Source organism: Protopterus annectens, chromosome 9.part0 (assembly GCF_019279795.1).
Source record: "Protopterus annectens isolate FY-2018-M chromosome 9.part0, PAN1.0, whole genome shotgun sequence".
Classification (NCBI taxonomy): Eukaryota; Metazoa; Chordata; order Ceratodontiformes; family Protopteridae; genus Protopterus; species Protopterus annectens.
The window spans coordinates 135410927-135424918 of NC_056743.1; the positions used below are offsets into that span (position 1 = coordinate 135410927).

The window sequence follows — 13992 nt, forward strand, 5'->3', positions numbered from 1 at the left end:
GGGGTGCGCTGCCCATTCTACCAAACTCAAAGACAGCCCCGGCTGAACTATACCTTTTAACTGTCGAGAATCTTCCAGAATGAATAGATTTTTGCTTATTTTTGGTTTGTTCTTCATAAAATATGTGGCTTTCTGGCAAATCATTTAGAAATGAAGTCACTAAATAATAGACATTGTGTTTCAGACTTCATACCCTTCAGAAAAATGCATGCTAAAGCAAGACCTGTTATTCTGTCAACTGTCTAAGTTTATACAAGAGCAATTTTTAGTGCTGTTTGTATGTCCCCCCAATATATCTAGTCTTCTCCAGATTTCCTGCGTTATGAGGTTGAGAGGCACATGCAAATAAATTGCTTCATATAATTAGGTATATCCAAACCTCTCAACTGTCCCCAGTTTTGGCTTAAAGTGTTGCTCTCCCCCTAATAATCCCTCTGCAAAATGGCAAATTTGTAAAGAATCGTGGAGGGTTTACAATTAATAAGTAATTGTAATCATCAGAGTTAAAGATTACTTTTAATTTCAGAAATGCATGTAGATTCTCTTATTTTTGTCACCTCAAGTTAACAGTACTAATAGTAAAAAGTGTCCCTTCTTTGACAGGTTCTCAGTTGTATTGTGTGGCAATTTTATATTTTTGCATCACATTTTTGGTCCGATTTTCATAAAATTGTGGTTTTCTAGCAGATTAGTGGCAAAACATTGAAGACTGAAGTTAGAAAATAATGACAGACATTTGAGTTTCAGATTGCATACCCTTCAGAAAATTCATACTAATGCAAGACTATTCTATTATCTTTCTACGTTTATAAGAGCAATTTTTAAGATTGTCCTTATTTTTGGGCCTTTGTCCCTCTTCTATTTATGGCTTTGTCCAGTTTTCTTGTTCTGAGGTTGAGAGGTATGACAAATGTGTTAGGGCCATCACCATCAGCCAGAGACATTTAAAATTGTGACATACTTGTTGTACCCCACTCCCCCATGTAGTGACTCTGGATGTGTCCAAGCAGGGCAAGGATCAGTTATGCAGTGTAAGTGTGCAGAGTATCCCCCCCATCCAAGGTTGGCACAAGTACTACAGTGGCTTTTCAACTGTCCTTGATTTTGAAGAATGTTCTGGTTTTCTGTCATATTTTTTACTGTTGATTTCTGCTTCTTATTCAGAAAATGCATGTTGTTGCAGTACCTGTTGGTCTGTGTTTAACTAGCAATGCTTTAATGACCATCAGGTAAGCTTGTTTAAAATTGTAAGATGCAAGTAAGCTTTAATAAGCATACTATTAAAGAATTACCAACATTGAAAGACCTTTTTGTTGTTGCCATGCATAGAATATTTACATAACTTGATAGCATATAAGCCTTGGGTATTGAAATGCATATGATAGTATTTGTAATAAAGGACAAAATTACAGTATTTTCAGAACCTCATTACATTTGTTGGAGACTAGCTGTCACCTTTTTGTTTCCATTTAGATACTAAGTAAGCTGTCATGTAGCCGATGCCTTGAAATTTTCTTTTCTTCTACACTTAATTTTGTCTTGATTTGACCCTCATAATGATGGTTTGGCACCCAGGGCAACGTATTTAATTAAAGTCCCAGTTTTTGCAGTTTTTAGCATAGCCCCACCCCTTTCTAGCTGGCCACACCCATTCAGCTGACACTTGCAGCCCCCCTTTGATTTGAAGTCACCAGCTGCCACTGGTCTAAGTTAAACTGGGTGCTTCCTAGTTCTTCACATTAATTCATTTTTAATACACTCCTCCTTTCCACCAATGACTGTATCATCTCTTCCCTGTCAAAAAGCAATAAGCCATGCTTATTAGAATCACTTACCAACCTTTCAAGCATAATTATGAACTCACATTTATGTTATTTGTGTAAAACTGACTGCTCCTATGCAGTGCTTCAAGATAACTGGCATAATGTCCTGGAGTGCCTATCAACTTTTACTTATGACTTTTCAAGAGAAAATGTTTTTATTTACAGTAAAGTGAATCAACCACAAAACAACTCTGCTGATATATTCAGAAATCAAAATGAAAACAAGCGTCCCAAACGCTCTCTCCATCTGGATTATTTTTTGTGCACACAAACTAACTGGAAAAAGACAAAGCTGATCATCACAAAGCAATCTGAAAGAGATAACTGAAGATCCCAGAAGATTCTGGAAAAAGATGTATAAAGGTGGCTAGATAAAACAATTCATGATGGCCTTGACAAGTGGACACAGGCATTCTTCCAGTTTCAGTACTAGGTCCACTTCTCTTTTGCAATTTTATAAACTAAGCCAGAATCTCTCCCTCCACAGTATTCCTAGATTGTCTTCTGGTAATTTGGCCAGAAGACAAGACACCTGATATAAATCTGTATTCAGTAATCTCAACAAAATGTCTTTGGCCTTATTCTAAATTTCACGGGGGAAAAAAAAACAGAAGCAGTGTAGTACTCTGAACAGCCCCTTTTTCTTTGGCCCAAACTCTTATTCAACCTCCCTTCAGCAGGAAGGATGCTTAATCACTTTAAGTCTATACATCACATATCTATGTACTTATTGATAAAATATTTACCAAGGTCACTACTCAGTATTGTACAGTTTACCTGACTTTATGTGTTTCATTTGTTAATTCTAGAAGCACCATAAGCAAAAAAAAAAAAAAAAAAAGGGTCCTGTATTAACTGTAATATGGTTCACTATTTATTTCTGATTGTTCTGTTATATTAACTGCAGCAGGCCTCAGGGTAAACTGAACACAGCATGTAAATTTAAAGAATTGTGCCCCTATAACCACTTTTTCTAAAAAAGCTCCTTCTACACAAAGGTGTAGCGTCCACCAATCCAGGAAATTATAGCCCCATCAGCTTAACTAGCCTGATCTGCAAGGCCATGGAATGGATTATCATGGCCCTCATTAACAAGAACATTGGCAACCTACAAACACTTGATTCTGCACAATTTGGCTTCATCAAGGGGAGATCATGTCTGTTAAATTTGTGTGACTTTTTTGAGACAGTCACCAAAGCCATGGGCGAGGAGAAGATGGTGCACATCACCTAACTTGACATGGCCAAAGCCTTCAACACTATTCCCCACTTGGGCATAATAGATAAACTCTCTCAATTAGGCATCGATCCATATTTTACCAGATGGGTAGCTAACTGGCTCACTAATAGAACCCACCTAGTCAAAATAGGGGAAGCCACCTCAACCAGTAGACTCATATTAAGTGCCGTATCCCAGGGTTCAGTCTTGGGGCCTCTGTTATTTGGGATATACTTTTCTGAGGTGCAGGCCAAAACCAGTGGGCTATGGCTGACCAAGTTTGCAGATGACTGCAAGCTGGGCACCATCAAGTCCCCTAGTGAAGTGGACATCTTCCAAGAGAGTCTCACCCAAACAAATGACTGGTGGCAGAAACATGACCTCAAGCTGAATAGAATAAAATGCATCATCATGCCATTTGGAGAGAGTGATGTCCCCACAAATTATCACATTAATAACGTCCTAAGCACTCAGTCAGTGGTGAGGGGATTGGGACTCAGATTGATAGCAACCTGAATTTTGACCACCATGTTGCTTCCATTGTATGGAAAGCTTTCTACATGGCCCACCTCATATGTAAGGATATCTCATCCAGGGACAAGGAGGTCATAACATCCCTGTATTCCCTTATAAGGTCCATTTTTGAGTACAACGCACCTTTCAGCATGTACCTTGCAAAGCACATGCAGCAGCTGGAGAGACCACAGAGGTTCCTCACCAGGAGAATCCAGGGCCTCAAAAATCTGTCATACACAGATAGGCTAAAAGCCCTATCCCTGTACTCTGTTTCATACAGACTCTTCAGAGGTGACCTCTGTCTGGCATACAAGGCAATCTCTGACCCTGCCTTAATGGGACTGCTGCATATCTGCAAGTCAAGCTCCACCTGAGTAACCCACACACATGGCCTCAACCTGGTCTGTGACATCAATAGGACTTGTTGGCAGGACAGATGCGTGTCCCAGAGACAACCCCCATCTGTGGAATAGATTCCCTCTCCACGTCAAGCAGAGTACCTCTTTACCCCTTTTTAAGGGCAGCCTGGTTAACTGTATTGGGAAATAGAAAATATTCCACCCATGTCCCTCCTGGACAGGGGCATCGGGTGCTGAATTGTCTATACATAGGCTAAACTCTTGGCTAGGCTTATAAGGGCCTCATAGTCTAGCAGTCTAGTAACTTCCTATGATCCTATACGTGAGCACCACAGCGAACAATTCAGGATGCAAATATGCTACCACGTTTACAAAGAGAAGCTGTAGAATCTGCTCACCAATACTCAACATTCTTCATCTCTACCACTAACCCATGCACATATGTACTCCCCCATGCTTCATTTGAATACTCCACAAATCCTCTTTTTTCAGTGTGAGCACCCCCAAGTCTAGAACATTACCAGCCACACTTAGAAGCCTGTCATCTTAGTTCCACTTCAGAACAAACCTTGCCAACTATTGCATGAATAAGACCAAGTGGTTCTACATGCTACTAATTTATATCTACAGATGAGTATGGATTCTAGGCAACTGGATTGTAGGCTTATACCTATGGCAATTTGTTCAGGGTGAATGGACAGGTTATGGAGTATATGACTCTTCATAATGTTGTACAATGCTGACATCTATATTTTGTCTTCAGTAACATTCTTAAGATTTTGTTGATGTAAGATCTTGTATTTTGTGTTTCATATTAATAACAGGTTGGCCCCCCAGGTCCAATCTACTTAAGGCTGAATAAATACAGATGTGACAATATATACATATTGCTAAGCAACCACAAGTAATTGGAGTTACTACATTAATAAGATGCTGTAAAAGAAAGTGTTGTCTTTTTTTTCAAAACAATTTTTATTGATTTTAATTGTAACATAATACAATCACATAAAATCATGACAGATAAAGAAAAAGTGAATCTAACATTTTGTGTGTGTATATATATATATATATATATATATATATATATATATACACAGAAATTAACAAATGTATAAAAACTGAAGTATATACAAAAACATCCAGTGAAATCATTAGAAATAAACTATATTTTCTGTTTATATCATACATCACAGATAAGAAAGGAATGAATAAAATGCACTTATTATAAAAGTTAATACTTCAACAAGTTTTGCAGATTGACCCACAAATGATGATCATATGTTTTTTCTAGTTGTTCTAGAAATTATGGTTTTTAATTGTAAATTACATACATCATTTAATAGATTTTTGAACTGAGAAAATGTAGGAGGAGATCCAGATATCCAATTCTTTGTTATGGATTTCCTAGCCACTGCTAGTATTGCCCAAAGTAAGGAGTACTTTATTTTTCTAACACATAGTGGAACAGGTGTATTAAATATAACCAAGGATTTGCTTAAAATAAAGTTGTCATGAAAAGTGCCTCTAGTAAATCATTTACATTTCCCCAAAAGATGTTTAAAGTTGGACAATCGTAAAACATATGAGCCCAATTTATGTCTATATTTGATTTACATTTATTACATATATTTTGTTTTTTGTTAATTTTGTCCATTAATTGAGGAGTGTAAAATGACCTGTTCATGAATCTCCAGGTATAAATTTTCCATCTCAAAGAAAAAGTTGTTTTTCCTGCTGATTTTAATATATTTGCCTTGTCTTGATCAGTCGGAGAATTATTATTAATTAAACTATAATAGTTCCAGTAGTTTTGTGGGCAACTAAATGTTTCTTCTCTTAAGATTCTATAAATGAAAGAAAGTTTGCCTGAGTAAGTATGATTATGTAATAGGATTGATTGAAGAAATTGTAATAAAATCCTAGGATCATGTTTGGTGGGTGAAGAGATCATTTGTAGTTTATTACCTAGAGATAATATGAGTGTTTGAATGTCTAGCCACATGGATTTGTCCAGTTGACATTCCTGTATTGTGTAATCAACAGATTTAGCCTTATGTTCAGAAATCAATTGGAACCAGAACTTGAGATCATTATGTTTAAAAATGGTGATTTTGTTTGAATCTGAGATTAAAAAATTTTCTTGAGTGAATGCTATGGGGAATAATAAAAAAAACATTCTTTATATTTAAGATGTTTATATATAACATTTCTAAAGTTAATTATGATATAATGAATGTAACTAGCAGTATGACTAGGAGTTATATAGGTGGAAAAATAATCTTTTAAAATCCATAGTGTAGGATTGCTTATTATTTCTAACTTGTCTGTTGAGGGCCTCATTATTAACTGCATAGCTGATAATTCCCAAAGTAGCCTCCATTTGGCTGAATATGAAGTGTCTAAAAGTTGTGCAATTGTTCTGATTATGGAGGAAATCGAGTAAAGATTTAAATCTGGAAATGCTATCCCGCCATTATTCCAGCTATTAAGATGTTGATTAAATACTATTCTTGTTTTTTTTTTTTTGAGACCAGCAACATTGTATTAATTGTTGTGTCTTTTGGCTTTTCCCGGTAAGGGGTCGCCACAGCGGAACTCCGGTCTGCTAATGATTGGCAGTAGATTTTTACATACCGAGTTGCTGGCTCTGATGCACAACCTTCAATGAAGTTATGCCCATTCACACATGTCTCCACACAGAAGACGCTCTAGCTGAGAATCGAACAGGACAACATCTTACTGTGAGGCGACAATGCTACCGCAGCACCACCACCGCAGTTAAAGTATTTAATTTATTAATAAACTTTTTTGAAGGAAGACGTTGAATAGATTGTATAATATACAAAATTTTAGGTAGAATTATCATTTTTATAAGAGTTAATCTTTCCTCTGTGGTGAATAATATCATATTCCATTTAGAAAGTAAATGTTGGATATTTTCAAAACACTTGTTATAGTTTAGTTGTACTATTGATTTAACATCTTTAGTAATAATAATTCCAAGATATGTAATTTGGTCTATATTTAGAGTTTGTTGAACATAATACTTCAATTTGTTGCTTCTTCTTGAGTATATGGGTGACATTTTAGTTTTACTATTATTGAAAGATAACCCTGAAATATTTTGAAAAGTTTTTATTGAATCAAATAAAGATAAAATAGAAGAGTCATTTCCTTTTGTGGTGATAAGTACATCATCAGCAAATAATTGGATTTTAGCTGTTATATCTTTATCTACTTCCAAACCTTCTATATTGCAGTTATTTCTTAAATTATTTGCCCATAGTTCCATTATCAGCGTGGAAACAATAATGGGGAAAGGGGGCAACCTTGTTTGGTACCTTTTATGACAGGAATTTTATTGGAGATGTATGAGCCGATTTTAATATAAGCAAAAGTTCCTTCATATAAATGTTTTAAGAGATTAATAAAGTTGTATGAGAAGTTTAAACACTTGAAGTGTAAACAGGTAATCCCTATTAATTAAATCAAAAGCTGCATTTATGTTAAGACTAATGTCAAGTTCTTTTTTTTCCTTTGAGAGACATCAATAAGGGCTAGGGTGCTTCTATTGGTCACAAAGCCTGTTTGATCGTCATCTATTAATTTAGGTACAAATGTCTTTAGTCTTTCAGTGAATATATTCATAAACATCTTATAATCGACATTTAATAGGGATATCGGTCTGTATGAGGAACAATTTTTAGGGTTTTTGTTAGATTTTAGAATGGGTGATATGAAGGTATATTTCCATGAAGGAGGTAGTATGGTATCATTTTGGGCTGCATTATATATATTATGTAAAAGGGAGAGAGCTATTTTAGGCATAATCTTATATATTTCGGAAATTATGCCATCATTTCCTGGTGCTTTGTTAAGTTTAAGCTTATTAATTTGAATTTGTATCTCTGTTAAAGTGATTTGTTTATCGATAATGTTTATTTTGTTGTTTATTTGGTTTATTATATAAGTTTTTATTAATAAAATCCTTTATTTTATCCTTTGATTCTATTTGTTGTATGGTTTGATTGATTTCATGAAAATGAATTCTAAATTCTTCTATTATATCTTGTATACTGTGTACTTTCTTTTTCTTCCTTTTAGAGTATATAACTTGAATGTAATTATGTTTGTTTAGTCTTTTGGTTTTGTTTTTGAGGTTGGTTAAGTGTTTATAATTTAAAGAGTAGGCAAGAAATTAATATTTTTCAAGAGTGATCATTTTATGATGAATAGTCCTATATTATTCATTTAGTTTATCTCATCTCTTATATTTTTGGAAATAAGATAATCTTTATTGTTGAGATGCAGTGTATCTAGTTTATCCTGTATTGTTTTGATATCTTTTCCTCAAACTTTCTTTTTATTGTAATACCATTTATTAATTTGCCCATATAAATAAGCTTTAAGGGCATCCCAGACATATATGTCATGTGTATTGGAAGTTGAATTTACAGTTATAAAGTTTAATATTTCTTCTTTTATGAATGATTGGAATTATTTAAGTTGTATAAGGTATGCCGGAATTCTTTTTATTTGAACATTAGGAATACTGTTAATATTGAGCTCGAATGTAATAGAGTTATGATCTGAAATAGGTTTATAGGTTCATAGGTTAGTACTAAGTTAACTGCCCTTGTGAGCCATTTTAAGCCTTGCCAATCAACCTTTGTGAGACTCGAACCCTGCACCTTGTGTTTACAAGACAAACACCTTAACCATTAGACCACCCTCCCAATGAAATAAATTGGGCAGGATATAATTTTACTATTAGCTAGATCATTTATTATCTGTGTAGAGAATAATATTCTATCTATTCTGGAAAATGTTTTGTGTCTGTTAGAATAAAATGTATATTGTAACGAGTTATGATCTACAAAGTCATGAATGTCTTTGAGTAGGTATGTGTCCATAAATTTTATTAACTGCTTAGCTTGTGGTGTAATTTTGCTTTTCCCTAGAGTAGTTGTATCTTTTAGATCTAAAATGCAATTAAAATCACCTGCCATTATAAGGTTTCCTTTGGAATGGGATATTATTTGATTTAAAAGTTGTCTGACAGTATTGGTACCAATACCTGGGAACCAATAATTGTTTATTAGAGTGTATAATTTTTTGTTTATTTCAACTATGGCCAAACATAACAGTCCTCTGTTGTCTTGATATGTTTTAATTATTTTAGGTATGGGGAAGATTTATTCCATAGGATGGCTACACCTCTTTTCTTTTTTATATGTTCTGAACTTGTAATAATTATGTATTTGTTTGTATCTGGAAACTTAATATTGTCTTTCATTAAGTGAGTTTATTGTAAGAAGATTATGTTTGGCTTGTGTAAAGCTAGATATTTGAAAATACTACTTTTATAGGGGTTATTCAAACCATTTATGTTAATTGATAAGCCTCTTAACATAGTCATATTATATAATGTGTATAGGATTGATTAGCAGCATATCAGTATCATGTATGTAGTTAGTGGATCTCACTCCAAAGAAAAAATTGTTTAACCTGTGAATAATAAACCTTAAATCATTGTGGGAAATATATATTTCATTAACTTTATATCTAATATTTCTCTGCATATAAGGTACACTGGATGTCAAAAAGAACTTTTTTGTAAAGATGGTGACATGTTTCATATTAAAACAACACAATACAGCTCCCCGCCTGGAATTATAAACTCCTCGTCTCAATGACAACAACCACTGAGAACAAATCCTTAAGCAGTAGCAGCAAAACACAGCCTCCACTAAAAGTATATATTATGTAATTAAAATCTGAAATAGAGCTAGAAAGTATTAGCAATTAAACATAAAAGGTTATATTTTGAGTATCTCATCTAGTACGAAAAGATAGCTAAGAAGAAAAAACATACTATATATAGATTGTATATGTCCAAGGGTAGAATAAACTAATAGAACTGCCTTAATTAACTTGTAACATTTAAAGTAATAAATAAGACTGAGTAAATTGATCTATAACCTTATAGCTAGTGTTAAATAGTAGCTATTAATCTATATAACAATTTATATTAGTTGCTGAACATTAGGTAAGATTATATATGACCAAGATGATATTATCATAACAACTGTCATATTCATATAAATAATACAATCAACCATAGTGCATTCATATATTATAATACAATCCTTCCCTTAGAAGTATAAGTGCAGACGTGAACAAATAATCAAAAAAAAAAAGTATAATAGGTATTGATAAATGAGTGTAAATATAAAAATGCAATTGATAATCTTTTTCAAGAAATGATTTACCTGATGAAATATCAGTGAGAGTTGACCATGGTTCTAAGTTAAAAAAGTTTAAGATGTTATTGAAACCAATTGATATCAACTCTATATTTACATTTCACTATCCACTTATGAATAAGCTTGCTGATGAGTTAATGTTAAGCCCTTACAACACAAGAGAACAGTATTATTATTGCATTTTAACTCAAGAAAATACAGTAACTGTACTATACTAGGCAGAGATTATTCTTACAATATGAATCTATAGATAAAGAGTGTAAAAACAGATATTCAATGCTGCTATTTAACAAATCAGCAGATGACTAGTATGCTTAATCTCACTACAAGATGCATTAATTGCATAGCTTAAAACTGACATAGATTCTTATACCATAAAAACATGAAATGACAAAGTAACATAAATAATATATGCAAAGTTACATTGCTGTGAGTGTTGGTGAATATAGATGTACTTACAGTTATATCTTCACCTTATGTACTTTCTTTTTTTTCTCCTTATTCTTCTCTTTTTCCCTACAGGCTTTCTTGCCTCAGGAGATCGCAATTTATGTATTCCACAATGAGGTATTCAAGAAACTGTCATGTAGCCTCCAAACCAAGTAAAAAAAATAAAACATATTGAGTATATCATTAATTTAAGCTAATAAAGTTACTTCTTGGCGATTTCCAAGCTCAGTACTTCCTGGAGATGCACGTCTCTTAGCGATGACATCATCAGTAGGCGTCACATTGCCGGAAATATGAAGCAAAGAAGTTAATGGTGATTTCAGGTTGAATGGATGATTATGAAGCAGTGGAAGCTCGTGGATAGCCCGCACGAGGTGAGTAACATGCAGAAATTGTCTCTAGTTATTCGGCGGGAAATCTGCGGGGACAAAAGCAAACAGTTATTTTTAAGTATAGAGTGCAGCATTCAGAGTCAGCTAAGTTTCAAAGGTCGTATTACAACTGTTAGAGCAAAAAAAGAAGTAGCATGAGTCTTTTTCAATACTGTATTCAGAAGCAACAAATGAAGCAGGGAATCACAGCACCACAGCAGGTCAAAAACATCCCAAGTACATTTCAATACATTTCACCAAATGAAAGATGCCCTTTTCCATCAAAAAAAAAAAAAAAAACACATACTTTTGCCAGCTTGTCATGTCTACCAACAACAAAGTGACCATATCGGTTAAAACAAATAACAGTATGATGGTATAAGTTAAAATAAAATATGATATAAAAAAAAACATAATAAAAGGCACTGCAGCATATGAGACTGACTGACACAAACAACAAAGCTGGCTCTGCAGTCATTACTGACCATGTAAAATGATGTGTAAGAAATGTTAATATATTAATTTAAGAAACATGCCTGTTAACTATCTTTAGAACAAAGTCTGAAGTCCAAAAGAAACATATGATGCATGGTGACTGTATATGGAAGAGAAGGGTTAACAATATTAACACTATAAAAGTTTTACTTAGTGTGTGTATAACTTATATGAATATGCATCATAAATGATGAAGAGAAAATCTTACTTTGAAGGTATATTACAACAAAAATGGATTGGTTAATAACAAAGTCCATATGACAAGTGGTTAATTTATTTTTTTGTCTCTTTTGTTTTTCAGAAGTTTTCCAAGTGGAATTAGAAGCCATTCTTTTAAGAGAAGGACGTCCCCATTCCATTTCTTCTATTTTATTCAGCAGTTTATGAGCTTTAATAAATGCCAGTGCAGAATCCAAGTCTTCAAATATCTTTGGTCCTTCAGGAAGGAAAATCCTCAATCTTGCAGGGAACAAAAGGTGAGTCTTAATCTGTATTTTCTTTAATTCTTTTACTAAAGGTAAAAATGTCTTTCTCTTGGCAATTACCATTGTTGAATAGTCATTGTCAAAATGAATTATAGAATCATTGTATTTTAAAGGAGACATAGACCAGGCAGTCTTTAAAACTCTTTGTCAGATGAAGAGAGAAACTTTACTATGACTGACTTGGTTGTTTTTTATTAATGTTGCTGGTAGCTGTTAATGACCGGTGAGCCCTTTCTATTCCGAAGGACATAGCCTGTGGGAGATCAAGTGTTGTTGAGAAAGTTCGTCATATTGTTTCCTTCTATATTTTCAGGGAGACCAAAAGTCCTCATATTTCGAGGGGATCTGTTTTCAAGATCATCCAACTTGTTTTGTAACATAGTGCTTTGTTTGAGTAAAATTTCTGTGTTGTTTTCATTCTCCATTAATCTATTCAATGATTCTTCAATACTGGTTATTTGAATTTTTTGTTGCTTCAGATCTTCATGTATCAGGTCCATCTGCTTAGTGTTTTTTTCCTTAAAGTTGTCTATTTTAGAGTCAATTTTATCAGTCTTAGTATTTAGTTATTGAATGTTAGATATTAGAGTTTGTAGTTCTCTTTTAAGGCTGGAGACATGATTGCCTGTCTTAGTGAGACTCATGCTGGAATTCTTTTTAGATGAGAAGAAATTTTCCTGATAGATTTTTGACTGGAAAATATGTCCACTTTAAGTTTTTTAGTAGATATTCCTGTGGTAGAAGTTAAGTATTAACAATATATGTAGAAAAAAATCCAAGTTTTCTTGTTAGAAGACAAAAATCCAGTATAAATAAATTTCCTTTAGTGGAGCTGATGAATTCTGCTGCTACACTGTGCCCATGCTGGCCACCGCCCCCCCAAGAAAGTGTTGCCTTGAAAAATTGTAATTAATATTAATATGACTGCATGCAAGCTTTTTAAAAGTCATTACATTCCTGCAATGTTGTTTTTTATTAATTGCTTTTGCTGTAAAGTTTAACATAGCCTGTTACATTACTTCACCTTTTCAAGACAGAAATACCTTTGCTGAAACAGTTTTTGTCACAGTTCATGTAAGATCACTCTTCAGATGATGAAACTGTAGCTGGCAGTATGCCTCATTAGTTAATACATTGTCATTTAAATGATTATTTTAATCTGTCCAATCTGTGTGAACATCTGATATGAATGGAGAAGCCATGTACATTACTCCTGTGCTCTTTGATTGCTTCTTGAAACAAGCTTGTGTGACTAGGTTACACCTGTAGAAAGGGAAATCTCTTTTGTATTGGAAATTTCAGATAAGGATTAGCAAGACTAAAGGATAAGAGCTTGGATATGCAAATGTCAAAAATTCTCAGAAAATTTTTAATAAGATCACTAAACATTAATAATCTCCCCTGGGCTTCACTGAAAAATGGCTTTGTTCCAAGTCGTACTTTCCCGGTAAACAATTGTTAAATAAATGATAACAGACAGAAAACATGAAAAAACATAAAAGACCACACAGGCAAAGGAAATAATTGCAAACAATACATTTAGTTCGCACTTGAATCTCCACTTCCTAAATCAGACTTGCTGTTCAAATATGGGAGGTATGTCGACATCATGATGTGACTGCATTCGCATACTGTTACTGCCAGTGTGTGGAACCTTGACGAACAGAATGGCTTCTGCATTAGCATATGTAATGTCATACGAACACACACACACACACACACACACACACACACACACACACACACACACACACACACACACACACACACACACACACACACACACACACACATACTCTCTTCACTGTATGTTGCCTTGAGGGCATCATTAGTGTCATTACTACATGCCTTTGACAATGTAACCCACTTCACCCTGTTGCTGTTACTCTTGTTACATGTAATGGTGCCATATCATGTGTCACCATGGCCATATCATGTGTCATCATGGTCATATCAGTGTGGAGATAAAGGCTATACAGCCACAGTTGCGCAACTCTTCTCATCTGTT

General features: G+C 34.0%; 1 long non-coding RNA gene across 1 annotated transcript in view; it reads left to right on the forward strand.

Moving 5' to 3' along the window:
• The window catches only part of LOC122811086, a 460082-nt gene that overhangs the window by 102736 nt on the left and 343354 nt on the right, over positions 1–13992 (forward strand). The window contains exon 2 of the long non-coding RNA XR_006366201.1: positions 11801–11975. This is a non-coding gene — a long non-coding RNA (uncharacterized LOC122811086). The remainder of the gene's footprint in view (positions 1–11800; positions 11976–13992) is intronic.